The sequence below is a fragment of the Chanodichthys erythropterus genome, chromosome 16, assembly GCF_024489055.1.
Source record: "Chanodichthys erythropterus isolate Z2021 chromosome 16, ASM2448905v1, whole genome shotgun sequence".
NCBI lineage: Eukaryota > Metazoa > Chordata > Actinopteri > Cypriniformes > Xenocyprididae > Chanodichthys > Chanodichthys erythropterus.
Window position 1 is genome coordinate 5981306 of NC_090236.1, and position 12947 is coordinate 5994252.

Sequence of the window (12947 nt, forward strand, 5' to 3'; positions counted from 1 at the left end):
GTCCTTCGGATGAGACATTAAACCAAGGTCCTGACTCTCTGTGGTCATTAAAAATCCCAGGATGTCCTTAGAAAAGAGTAGGGGTGTAACCCTGACATCCTGGCCAAACTTGCCCATTGGCCTCTGTCCATCATGGCCCCCTAATCATCCCCATACACTGATTGGCTTCATCACTCTGTCTCCTCTCCATCAATAAGCTGGTGTGTGGTGGGCGTTCTGGCGCAATATGGCTGCCGTCGCATCATCCAGGTGGATGCTGCACATTGGTGGTGGTTGAGGAGATTCCCCCTTCAATATGTAAAGCGCTTTGAGTGCCCAGAAAAGCGCTATATAAAAAAGTAAGGAATTATTATTATTAGAATTTTAATATCAGCTACTTATTGGCCAAAATAATTGCTTATTGGTATTGACCAGCATTTTAATATTAGTGCATTCTTAGTACAGACTAAAACTTTCATTAGTCATAATGCCTGCACAGTGATTTTCATAGAACAAGCATGCAATGTGGAAATTATTTTGGAGTGGCCATATTTTCTTCAGGCTTTCCTTGCTGTTACTATCATAAGTAAGGCATAAATCTGGTAATGCATACTTTGCTGCTTTTGGTCGCTACCTGTATATGTAAGCTGCAGTGTGCCCTTCATTTAAGGGTGTTATAGGGTGTAAAGTGTAGGGTGGATGAGGAGGAGAACTGGACACTGCCATATTAGGAACTGCTGATGTCTGCATTGCAGTACTCCCTTTCTCTCCCTCTCTCTGTCTCTGCAGTAACAGTCAGTATCCTTTCAGTATTCAATTTAGGTGCTTTTACCTCACCGAGAGCACAGCGCTCAGTCTAGACCATCTGTTTTAACACACACAACACACACATTAAGTCACGAACACAGATACATCCACAACCTTGCAGAGTCACCCTACGTACAGTAAGCTCCAAAATGAAAACACATCTCCACATGCTATCAGATTTGTCTTTGCAGCAGCCACAGTGTGTGTTTATGATTGGCAGGGTTGTTCGGATAAGACATGCACATGTGAGATGAGCTTCAGGGGAAGGATGTGACCTTCGTTTGCCTTGCAGTCTGCAAATCTCATCCACTTATAAACAGATTGACCCACCATGTCCACAAACACAAGTCATTCTCCTGTCTCTATGAGTTTAAACTAATATGTTCACATGGGTGGGTTTTTCTGTTGGCATGGCGATTAGCACTGCGGCAGTGTGTCGAGGTGTGTGTGACTCAATTGGACAGGAGGAGTCTGCACTGCTGTGAAACTGCATTGATGATATTCCCTTTAATCAGCATATTTGGGAGAAAAAGTGTTGACTGAACATATGCTCTCACTTGACTATGTAGCAGGTTAAACACAGAAGGTAATAGTTTAAACTGTATGTACAGTGGAGACTGAAGGTCTGAAACTACTGATGAAAATGCTTCTGTTTTACATTCTTTTCTATTTTAATTCAACATTTTGCATTACCATCTAATCAGTTCCCCATGGACAAAATCAAGTTTTTCAAGTTCCAAAACATAGTTTTTTTTTGTCCACTCGGATAAATGTCACAATTGGGGAAAAAATTGATCACATCTTCATGCCGACTTCAAGGTGCGATCACATTAGTCGTGGGTCACATCAAGTTGTTCTAAACCTGTATGAGTTTCTTTCTTCAGTTGCATACAAAAGATGATGTTTTGAAGATTGTTGGTATTGGTAAATAAACAGTTTCTGGTCCCCATTGACTTCCATAGTATTTTTTTCATACTATGGAAGTCAGTGGGGACCAGAAACTCAAACAGGTTTAAAACAACTTTAGAAAATATCAAACCAAGTGGCAATTTTTTTAAAGAAATAGAGCACAATCACACATTTTAATCAAAACATTACACAAAAAAAGTAATTTTTTAGTAGCAGCTATTTGCACTGAGTGCACAAATTGCAAATAGCTGTAGATGCTATTTACACTAAGTGCAAATAGCAATATATTCTATTTACACTAAGTGAAAATAGCAGTATAATCTTTCTAATTATACTAAGTGACAATTGCAGCATTTTCTTAGTGATATGCTAATATATACACTAGATTCTATTTACAGCAATTTTGCGCGTCTTTTTTAAAACTTGAGTGGCACAACCAGACATTGGTGGGTGGAGCTAGTGTAAATAGTGTTTGCCAACAAGGCAGGCTATTTGCACTTAGTGTAAATGAAGAGTTTGGTTCCAAAACGCGATAAAACGCCATTTTCAAAAGAAATGAGTTTCCGCCAAAATCAGTATTGTATCTGGTCGGTATTGAAAAGTCATTTATTAATTTTGCGCAAAATGCAATATCCGTCGTGTTATTCTGTCATGTTTTCTCCCTTTCTTTCCAAAACATGACAAACGCCAGTCTCCTTTCTCTGCAGAATGCGATATATCCGCTCAACCAATCAAAGCGCACCATTCCACGCACTGTAAACATTGAAGGCTTTTTTAAAATGCTGTTTTTAATACCAATGTACTCGGCAAATGTGTTTATTTAACCGTGCGGTGGCGCCAGATACTCTTTAATCGGTAATGACAAATAATTTATAACATTAACAAGATGACCCGTTGAATTCATTTTGGGAGCGACGGTTGAATGTATTTTTAGTAAAATGCCTGTATATAAGTTAAATATTGGCAAAATTTAGACTCTGTCATATATGTGAATCAACTTACTTTATTGTGTATTTTCTATTTGAAAAATAACTTTTATATTGATGGATTAATTGCATATTGAAAAAAAAAAGTGTCATGGATTTATTGCATTTTGGGAAAAAAATTATAAGTTTTTATAATAAACTTTTTAAAATCAAAATGTAGATTTTAATTTTTAATGTTTTTATAGCCAAAAGTTGTTATGTGAAAGTTTGAAACAGAAAATAGTGGTTTTCATCTTGCCACTTTCTTGGTAAAGAAAACGTCCCTGAGTAAGGGAACGAGACGCTGCGTGAAACGCATTGGGAACCTTCTGCGTGATATCGTCATTGAAGCACTCCTGTATCCAACCAATCGTGTAACGAGACGTCAGAGACGGGTGACGTCACGGACCAGGAAACTATAAAGCATGCCCGGCTGCAGAGAACACTAGCTTCTGTGGTAAATCTGAAGCAAGCAATCGCAAGCATGCAGGGGTACGGCAAGAGACGCAGCGTCTCGTTCCCTTACTCAGGGAACCAGGGTTACATCTGTAACCCGAGACGTTCCCTTTCGTGGGAACTATCGACGCTGCGTGAAACGCATTGGGAACGCAATCCCAACTGTGCCGTACTTCAAGTGCTTGTTCATGTTAGCTTGAGAGTACGGAGGAGCCCGGAGTGGAGCCTACATCAAGGTTGTAATATCTGATAAACGTAAGCTGGCTTGACCATCCAGCTGCGTCACAAACGTCACTCATAGAGACGCCCGACATCAAAGCTCTTGACGCCGCCATACCCCTTGTGGAATGAGCATGGACATTAAATGGAGAGGCCTGTCCGGCCGCTTTGTATGCTAGTGAGATGGCCTCGACCACCCACTTACTCATTCTCTGCTTGGACGCCGGTCCCCCTTTATTAGGGGAGCCGTAACAGACGAACAGTTGCTCTGTTTTCCGCCACAGGGCAGCTCTGTGGATGTATGCATCCAAAGCCCTAACTGGGCAGAGCAGATTCAGTTTTTCCTGATCCAAGGATGTAAATGGAGGAGGATGGAAAGCTTGAAGCACAATAGGACCCGGGACATTGGTGGGGACCTTTGGCACATAGCCTGGTCTAGCATGAAAAAATGCTCTCACCATTCCAGGAGCGAACTCCAGATACGAGGGGGCCACTGAAAGGGCCTGAAGATCTCCAATTCTTCTCAGAGAAGTAATAGCAAGCAAAAATATAGTCTTTAAAGTTAGGAACTTTATAGACACCTCCTCCAGTGGTTCAAAGGGAGCCTCGGCTAACCCTTGTAGAACCACTGATAAGTCCCAAGCCGGGGTCCTTGTGCGTACTGGAGGTCTCAACCTCAGTGTACCACGGAGGAAGCGTGACACGAGGGGGTCTCGACCCACCGAGGAATCCCCCCCAACATGGTAGGCTGATATAGCCGCAACATAAACCTTCAAGGTTGAGTAAGATAGGCCTTCCGAGAATTTTTCTTGGAGAAAGCATAGCACAGAGCTTATTGGAGCATGAAAAGGGTCTATTTCATGTCGTCTACACCAAGTAGAGAATAGATTCCATTTATAGGAATAAAGCTTCCTCGTGGAGGGAGCCCTGGAGCTAAGTATGGTCTCAACAACCTTAGTTGAGAGACCAGCCTCTATGAACCTGGCCCCCTCAGAGGCCAGGCCCACAGTTTCCATAGTTCTGGGCGGGGATGTACTATCGTGCCGCCCGCCTGAGATAGGAGATCTGGCCTTAAGGGAAGCTCCATTGGAGAGCCATCTATCATGGACACCAAGTCCGAGAACCATATTCGGGTCGGCCAGTGCGGGGCCACCAGTATTAGGCTGACCCCTTCTTGGCGTACTTTCTCCAGGACTCGTGGGAGCAGAGCGAACGGGGGAAAAGCATACAGACGTAGCCTCGGCCACGTCTGTACCATGGCATCCAAACCCAGGGGTGCTGGATGTGTGAGGGAGTACCAGAGTGGACACTGGGTTGACTCTCCCGAAGCAAACAGGTCTACTTGTGCCTGACCGAAATTTTTCCAAATGAGATCCACCACTTCTGGATGGAGTCTCCACTCCCCGGGCCTTGGCCCCTGCCTCGACAGGGCGTCTGCCCCCACATTCTGACTCCCGGGGATATAAGCTGCCTTCAACGAAAGCAGCTTCCCCTGAGACCACAGGAGGATCCGACGGGCCAAGTAATTTAGTTGGCAAGACCGTAGGCCCCCCTGATGATTTATATAAGAGACCACTGACATATTGTCTGTGCGGACCAGCACATGGTAGTCTCTCAGGTCTGGGAGGAAGTGTTTTAGTGCTAGAAACACCGCCATCATCTCCAGCCGATTTATGTGCCAGGAGAGATGATGGTCTTCCCAAAGACCTTGGGCTGAGCGACCCCCTGCGATCTCCCTCGGGGAGAACCCCCTGGTCCTGAGCCACCACTGTAGGGGTCTCATGTGCAGGAGGCCAAACGGAATTATGTTGGACGCAGCTGCCATTAGACCCAACAGTTTCTGAAACTGTTTCACAGTGAGAGACTGGCCTAACTTCACCCCTTTTACGGTTGACAGAACAGAGCTCACACGGGCAGGAGTCAGACGTGCCCGCATTGTTGTGGAGTCCCACATAACACCTAGATAGTTGGTGATCTGAGCTGGTATCAGTACACTCTTCTTGGCATTGAGCCTCAGCCCAAGCCTTTTCATGTGAGCCAGAACAGCATCTCGATGTTGAACTGCTTGTTGCTCTGAATGAGATAGAATCAACCAATCGTCGATGTAATTCAGTATGCGAATGCCCTGGAGTCTCAAGGGAGCCAGGGCTGCATCCACGCACTTCGTGAATGTGCGGGGTGATAAAGATAGGCCAAACGGAAGAACCTTGTATTGGTAAGCTTCGCCCCCGAAAGCAAACCTGAGGAACTTCCAGTGAGAAGGATGGATGGACACATGAAAGTATGCATCTTTCAGGTCTATCGTCACAAACCAGTCCTCGGACCTGATTTGGGGAATGATCTGTTTGAGTGTAAGCATCTTGAATTTTAATTTTTGTACAGATCGATTTAACACACGTAAATCTATGATAGGACGAAGTCCTCCATCCTTCTTTGGAACTATGAAGTAACGGCTGTAAAAACCGACAGCTTGCTGGGAGGAGGAACCCTTTCTATAGCTCCTTTCTGCAAAAGTGTCATGACTTCCTGTTCCATAACCAGAGACTGCTCGGGGGTCACCACTGTGGGAAGGACCCCGTTGAATCTGGGCGGGTGAGACCCGAACTGTATTTTGTAACCCTTTTCTATCATGAGCAGCACCCAATTTGATATATTCGGTAGAGTTTTCCATTCTTCTAGAAAATCTACTAAGGGAACCAGCCTCTCGAGACTGGTCTCTGGTGTTTTTTGAGCACTTGGCTCGGCGCTCTGAAACGGCACGCCGGCAGAGGTCAGCCGAATCAAGTGACCTGACGCACACTGGATGATAGATATGGCGAGGTCCCCGGAGGGCGCTGGAGGGAAGCGGGTGTCAGATGTGTTAACACCAGGCTTCCTCCAGACGGGGGCCACCCTCCTGGGTCCTGACCCACAGATATCAGGACCGCTTTTTAGAAGCCTTCCGCGCCACAATGACGGCCCGCAGGTCTGTCTTGGCGTGGGAAGGCTTCTGTTGTGCGGCTCGCCCCTGTCCCCAGAATCTACGTGGGGGAGCACGGGCGGCCACACTTATTTTTTGTTGCGCTCTGTGGTGCGCTGAGGAGCTCGTTGCGGGCCGAGACTGCTCCCGTTCAACAGTCTCGGCGGGGACTTTAGACCGGCGGGGGAAGAACCTCTGAAACGCCGCAGATTGTTTCTTGGTCTCCTGGAACCTCTCCACGACAGTTGTAACTGCGTCGCCGAAGAGGCCCGCAGGAGACAGCGGCGCATCCATAAGGGCAGCTTTGTCTCTGTCCCTTATGTCTGAGAGGTTCAGCCACAAGTGCCTCTCCGTGGCCACCAGGGCTGCCATAGCCTCCCCGCTGGTATCAATTTCCCCCAGCAGGTCGGCTTGGTAAGCCTGCAGCAGCGCCATAGTATGGAGACACGCTGCTGCCTGACCTGCCGCCGCATATGCTTTGCCCACCAAGTTGGATGTAGTTTTAAGGGGCTTGGTGGGCAGCGTCGGTGCTTTCAGGGACGATGCCGACTCAGGCGAGAGATAGCCCGCGAGCGTCTCTTCAACCCGGGGCATCGCCGCGTAACCATGCTGTTTCAGCCCCACGATGTTACTATAGAGTGAAGTCTGGGGGCTGAACACTCGATGTTGTACTGGTCTATTCCAGGACCTAGACACCTCAGTGTGTAGATCCGGGAAGAACGGTAAGCACCGACGCTGGGGTAGTGAATGCGCGGGGAGAAAGCGTTCATCAAGCTTACTTTTCTGTTTTAAGTCTCCCCGCTCTGTTTCAGGCCAACTGATATTTAACTTGTCTACAGCTCTGGTCACTACCCCTAAGAGCTCCTCATATGCGGGGGAAGAGGATGGCGGTCCCTCTTCCCCTGCGTCGACGCTCATCACATCAACATCCTCAGATGAAGATAGATGAAGCGCCGATGTCTCTCCCCGAGGGGAAGAAACCGCAGGGCGTGCTTCCACCACGGCAGGAGAGACATTGGGTCTGGCAGCTAAAGGGAGAGATAGGGCGGAGCCCGTCTCAACCCCCGCTGCCAGATCCATCTGTGAACCCCACGAATGGAGTCTCCGCTCCGCCGGGACCCGATCCGCGGGGAACACCGACCGAGGCACCCTCTCTCTTGTCAAAGAGTGCCCGGCGAGATCTCAACACTCTAAGGGTGAGCTTCTCACAGTGCACGCAGACAGCTCCCTCGAGAGCTCAACCCCCAGGCAAACTACACACATATCGTGAGTGTCCCCGTCAGGAATAAATCGAGTGCAGGGAGACGCACACTTCCTGAACTGTTTGCCTTCCGCCATTATTTATATATATATATTGTGTCTTTTTTTGTGTATATATACAGTGTTGTGGAACTCTTGTCCTCAGACAAAGAGACGACAAACAAACACTAAATAAGACGCACAGACAGCGGTAACAATATACACAAGTGTTGCTGAAACTCTTGTCCTCAGACAAAGAGTGAAATCAGGGATGATAATAAGACAGACAAACACTAAATAAGACACACGGGATAACATGGAGCGCTTGCTGAAGATAGCAGAAGCTAGTGTTCTCTGCAGCCGGGCATGCTTTATAGTTTCCTGGTCCGTGACGTCACCCGTCTCTGACGTCTCGTTACACGATTGGTTGGATACAGGAGTGCTTCAATGACGATATCACGCAGAAGGTTCCCAGTGCGTTTCACGCAGCGTCGATAGTTCCCACGAAAGGGAACACATTTTTACTCAAATTTATCAAAATGGAGTTATTGGGTTTTGGAACCAAACTCTTCAAATAGACACTGCGTAAAGGCTCAAAATTAAGATGCAAAGTGTTGGACCCTTTGCTAATTGTCAAATAATATGTTTATTGTCAATGTGATGACCTTTTTAAATATAATGACTATTGTTAAAAATTACCTTGAGACCAGTTAAAAAGTTGTTCAGAAAAGTTTGTTCTGAGAAAAACTCTAGCATCATTTGTTGTAGGGCTGCACAATTAATCGAATTTCTAATCGCGATTACGATTACGGACGCCACAATTTCATAATCGTTCAAAGGCGCAATTACAAGGAAAAATATCCCCTTAGATTATTCTGCATGTTTAAGAGGTGTGTTATGAGCATGTCACGTTGTGAGAGGCGAATCACGACTTCAGAGTGTAAAAGGGCACCCAGCACAAAAAGAGCCATAGACAGAGCTACCAGTGACGTAGGTGTTGATATGTCGAACGCACACGAAACACCAGGACCAGCCATTTTCAAAAAGCCGTGTACACAGCCTAGTGCTGTCAAAAATATCTATATTTATATATGTATCTATACTGAAATATCAGAAAGGATACAATACTCCTTTCTGCAGTATCGATACACCGATACCAGCTGCGCGTTCTTGCTCTCCTCTTTGACAGCGAGACGAGCGAGTTGAGACGCACGCGCCTCTTCTCATTAAATCGTCTCATGATCTCCAGTTTAATAGTGTTGGTGTGACCGGGTCTGAATTTCGGCGCGGGATTGCGCATAATTCTATTCATTCCTGCAGATTTCGCGATGCGCAGACACATAATAAAGCTGCCTTTGGCTTTGACAAACAAGCGCCAAAATAAGCTCTTTTTTGCAGATTATTAATGGTCAAATACACTCAGAAACAATGCCACAATGCCCATCATGGTGAGTAGCTATTAACGTAAAACAGTTCAGGAAAAATGTGTCTGTCAAATCTTAAAGGGACAGTAGCCGAATAAACATGTCGCTCTCTATGTTGTTAATGTTAATCAAACAACAAAAGAATAAAAATAAATAAATAAATAAATGTAAAAAATCACTTACTGCTCTTGACTGATTAACTTCTGTAACTTTAATTGATTAATCTGTATTCAATTTTTACAATGAAGATTATCCAATGTTATTTTCATTTGATTAGCCTACTTTGTTTCTTTATTCAGTTTCTTACCTGATCACTACTGTTAGACCTACCTGAAAAAAGAAAGCAGTCTATTTAATTTCTATCTTTATTCTATTGTATTTATTTGTGCTATTGTTAGTAATTTGTTAATTACTGTTATTTTCTTATTTTATTACTGTTAAATTTTTTTTTTTTTTTAAATTCAGTTTACCATTTGAAATCAAGCAGACCAAGCAAAAAATTATTATTGCTTCAAACAATGGTATAAAGCTATTCAAAACATCATTCAATGTAAATTGTGATAATCGTAATTAATAATCGCAATTACAATTTCAAGGGAATAATCGACAATTATGATTTTTGTCATAATCGTGCAGCCCTAATTTGATGAATATGCCATATATTTGTTGCTTTGATATTTGTGACTTGTGAAGTGTGACAAATGTACAAATTCTTTTTGGGGCCAATGTAGGGCTGGGCGATATATCGCATGCGATTGACGCGCATTTCATCAGTAAAGCCGGTTCCCTGATTACCGCTAAATCGCCATCACCTGCTTTCAAAAGGAGCGGCATTTAATAGACAGAAACGTAGTTCACTGATAAGCCACACAATATCACGTTCATTATCGAAGGCGATTCATCTGTGATAATGAGCACGATATCGCATAGCTTATCAGTGATCTACGGCTCTGTCTATTAAATGCTGCTCCTTTTGAAAGCAGGTGTTGGTGATTTAGCGGTAATCAGGGAACCGGCTTTACTGCCGAAATGCGTGTGACAATCGCATGCGATATATCGCCCAGCCCTAGGCCAATGTATACTGTGTCTAACACAGGTAACACATTTATCTAATTTGACATTAAGCCTCTTCCTCAATTTACCCATGGTGGCAATTGTAATGCACTTACAATTTGTTCACAAATTGTACCATCCAGTCTTGAATGGGTTACTTTTTGAATCTCCTGTAAACTGCTGAATGTATGTTTATGTGTGTGAGCATTATAGTGTTATTGTAGGTGAGGCTGAAAGTCAAGAGCAGGTGAACAGGATGAAAACTCCATGCAGAATAGTTCCTAGAATTACTCTTTACCTTCTTTGGTTTGCAGTGCTCCACCCTTCAGCTGCTCTGTAAGTAGAATGGAGGACAAACACAACGGGTCTTTATGCAGAGAGAGAAAGAGAAGAAAAGCATGTTTGCATAGCAAAGCATGAGCCCTCTAAAAATGGCACCACATACATCAACACTTTATGTCTTTCAGTGAGAGATACCTGAGCTCTCAGAAGCAGTTCCAGACCTGCCGCTCTCAGCCTTTGATGATGTGAAAGCACTTCCTGTTGATGCACACTGTACCAGGCCAGTTTTCAGTGCCCAGTTCAGCACTTGAGCACTTCTTTGGATCTCTACTTTACATTTAGACTGTTAATTAGCCAGTGGATGTACGTTATGCTCCACTTTTTTATGTAAAAAAAGACTTTGAAGACTAAAACTGGACATTATTGTTTTTTAAAAGAACAGCTGAAAGTATATAATAGAGAAATGTGAAAACCTCATTAAAGGGTTAGTTCACCAAAAAATGAAAATTCTGTCATTAATTACTCACCCGCATGTCATTCTACACCTGTAAGACTTTCGTTCATCTTCGGTCACGTATATGTATGGTTTAGTCCAAATTTTCTGAAGAGACACAATCGCTTAATATGATGAACAGATTGAATTCTTGTGTGTTACACAGCACGTTTGAGCTTCCGCAAGAGGTTTGTTCTTGCACGTCAAGCAGGATCGGTTGAACATTTGTTTTTATTGGCTGATCAATGTTTATATATAAATAAAAGCCTACTTTCAATCTGTTCATCATATAAATCGATCAAGTCTCTTCAGAAAATTTGCACTAAACTGCTCAACTCATATGGATTAGTTTTATGATCTCTTTGAAAACTTTTTGAAGTGTCAAAGTGTCAGTTGCGTGGCTGTCTATGGAGAGTACAGAAAGCTCTCAGATTGCATCAAAAAGATCTTTATTTGTGTTCCGAAGATGAACCAAAGGTTTTAGGGTGTGGAATGACTTGAGGGTGACTAATGACAGAATTTTCATTTTTGGCTGAACTAACCCTTTAATAATTTACTGATTGTGTACAAAGCTGAGTAGCCATAAAAAGGAAGAGGGGATACATGCAAAGGATAAAGGCATGTATGAAGCTATTACTCATATCGTAATAATAATAGGCAAATAATAAAATATAGGGCCTATCACATATGTTATGTTGCTTGCTATGCTGTTGCATTGGGCAACAATATAATTTTTTTTCTGTTCAACTAGCTTACATAACCAGACAGTAAAATGTGATTTTTTTAAACAAACGTAATATCCCTCAATTTAATATTTTACTGTAAAGTTGTGCAGTTTTGGGGGATTTATGGTATTTTTGTTATTTATTTGGGTGAATTTTAAGATATTTTTGAAAAATACAGTTAATTACAAGGCTGTAGAGAACAGTGAACTATTGCAGACTTATATACTGAGGTTTTAATTACATTATTTTAATATAGTCAGTCGTGAATTAAAGTGTGCCGGTCTAAGGCATGAAAAATGAGTCCCAATCCAGCCCTGGTCTGTAGTGTACAGACAAACTTATCAGATTCAATCTGACACGGCTTTACAATTATCTGCTATCTCTAAACAGCACTGTTTGAGATGAACTACAGGCTTTGTGTTTGTTTTTACAATAAAGATGAAAAAATTTGTGTAAATATGAGTTTAATCCCTAAAAAAGGATTTCCATGCATTCGTTTGATTTTTGTTATGTTGTATTATGATCAAGAAGTCAGTAAATTAATGTAAGGAGGCATAGTTCACCCATAAATTAAAGGGATAGTTCACCCAGAAATCAAATGTTTTCCACCCACTGTAAACATTTGATTAAAAATTACCTTGATTCACCCAACTGTGGCTGAATGTCCAGCTGAGAGAAAGATTTTTGGACATTTAAGATAAACGCTTGGTAAGATACTTAAAAGATGTAAAACAGATTAAAGTATTCTGTCAGTATTCATAAAAAGGGATTTATATTTGCATATTGAATTAGTTTTTACTAATCAAACTGTCTAAATGGCGTTTCTTCTGAAATTGATTGATATAGCATGTTTGGATTTTAATCTAAATCTTTGCTTCATCATTTAGGGATGGTGAAAAGCCTAGGCTTGCTGATCTCCATGGATTAAACTGTAATTTCTTCATTTTAGTGGCTTGAGGATTTGTTTGGTTAAGTAACATGTCCTTTTTATAATTTTAATCAGAAAGTTACGCTTTCTTTAAGGATGGTCAAAGAGATTTTATTCCAGTCAAAGTTTACAGATATATTCTTTTATCAAGTTGGAATAAGCATCATTTTAAATGGCAAAGCACCATCACATATGGACTTTCCCAGTGTACAAATACACAAGTAATGGTTTACCACTGCTGCACTTTCCAAAGATATGACTGTTATAGTAATTAAGTGTTTTATATTGGTAAATGGGGAGAGTATATGGAGTTTTGGTTAGGCATTCCTCCAGGACACCACTTCCACAGGAGGCCTGAGACCAGAAGTGGCTGTTCCATGTCTGCTTTTCCATTCATTGCTATCAAAGCTACTTTTATGTATTTCAACAAACATTATAACATTTTCTATTTTCTGAGAAAGAATTGTGCACAGCTGAACATGGACTTTTCACTACTTTCTCCATACGTC

General features: G+C 42.7%; 1 protein-coding gene across 3 annotated transcripts in view; it reads left to right on the forward strand.

Moving 5' to 3' along the window:
- The window catches only part of camsap2b (calmodulin regulated spectrin-associated protein family, member 2b), an 84283-nt gene that overhangs the window by 11358 nt on the left and 59978 nt on the right, over positions 1-12947 (forward strand). The window lies entirely within an intron of this gene.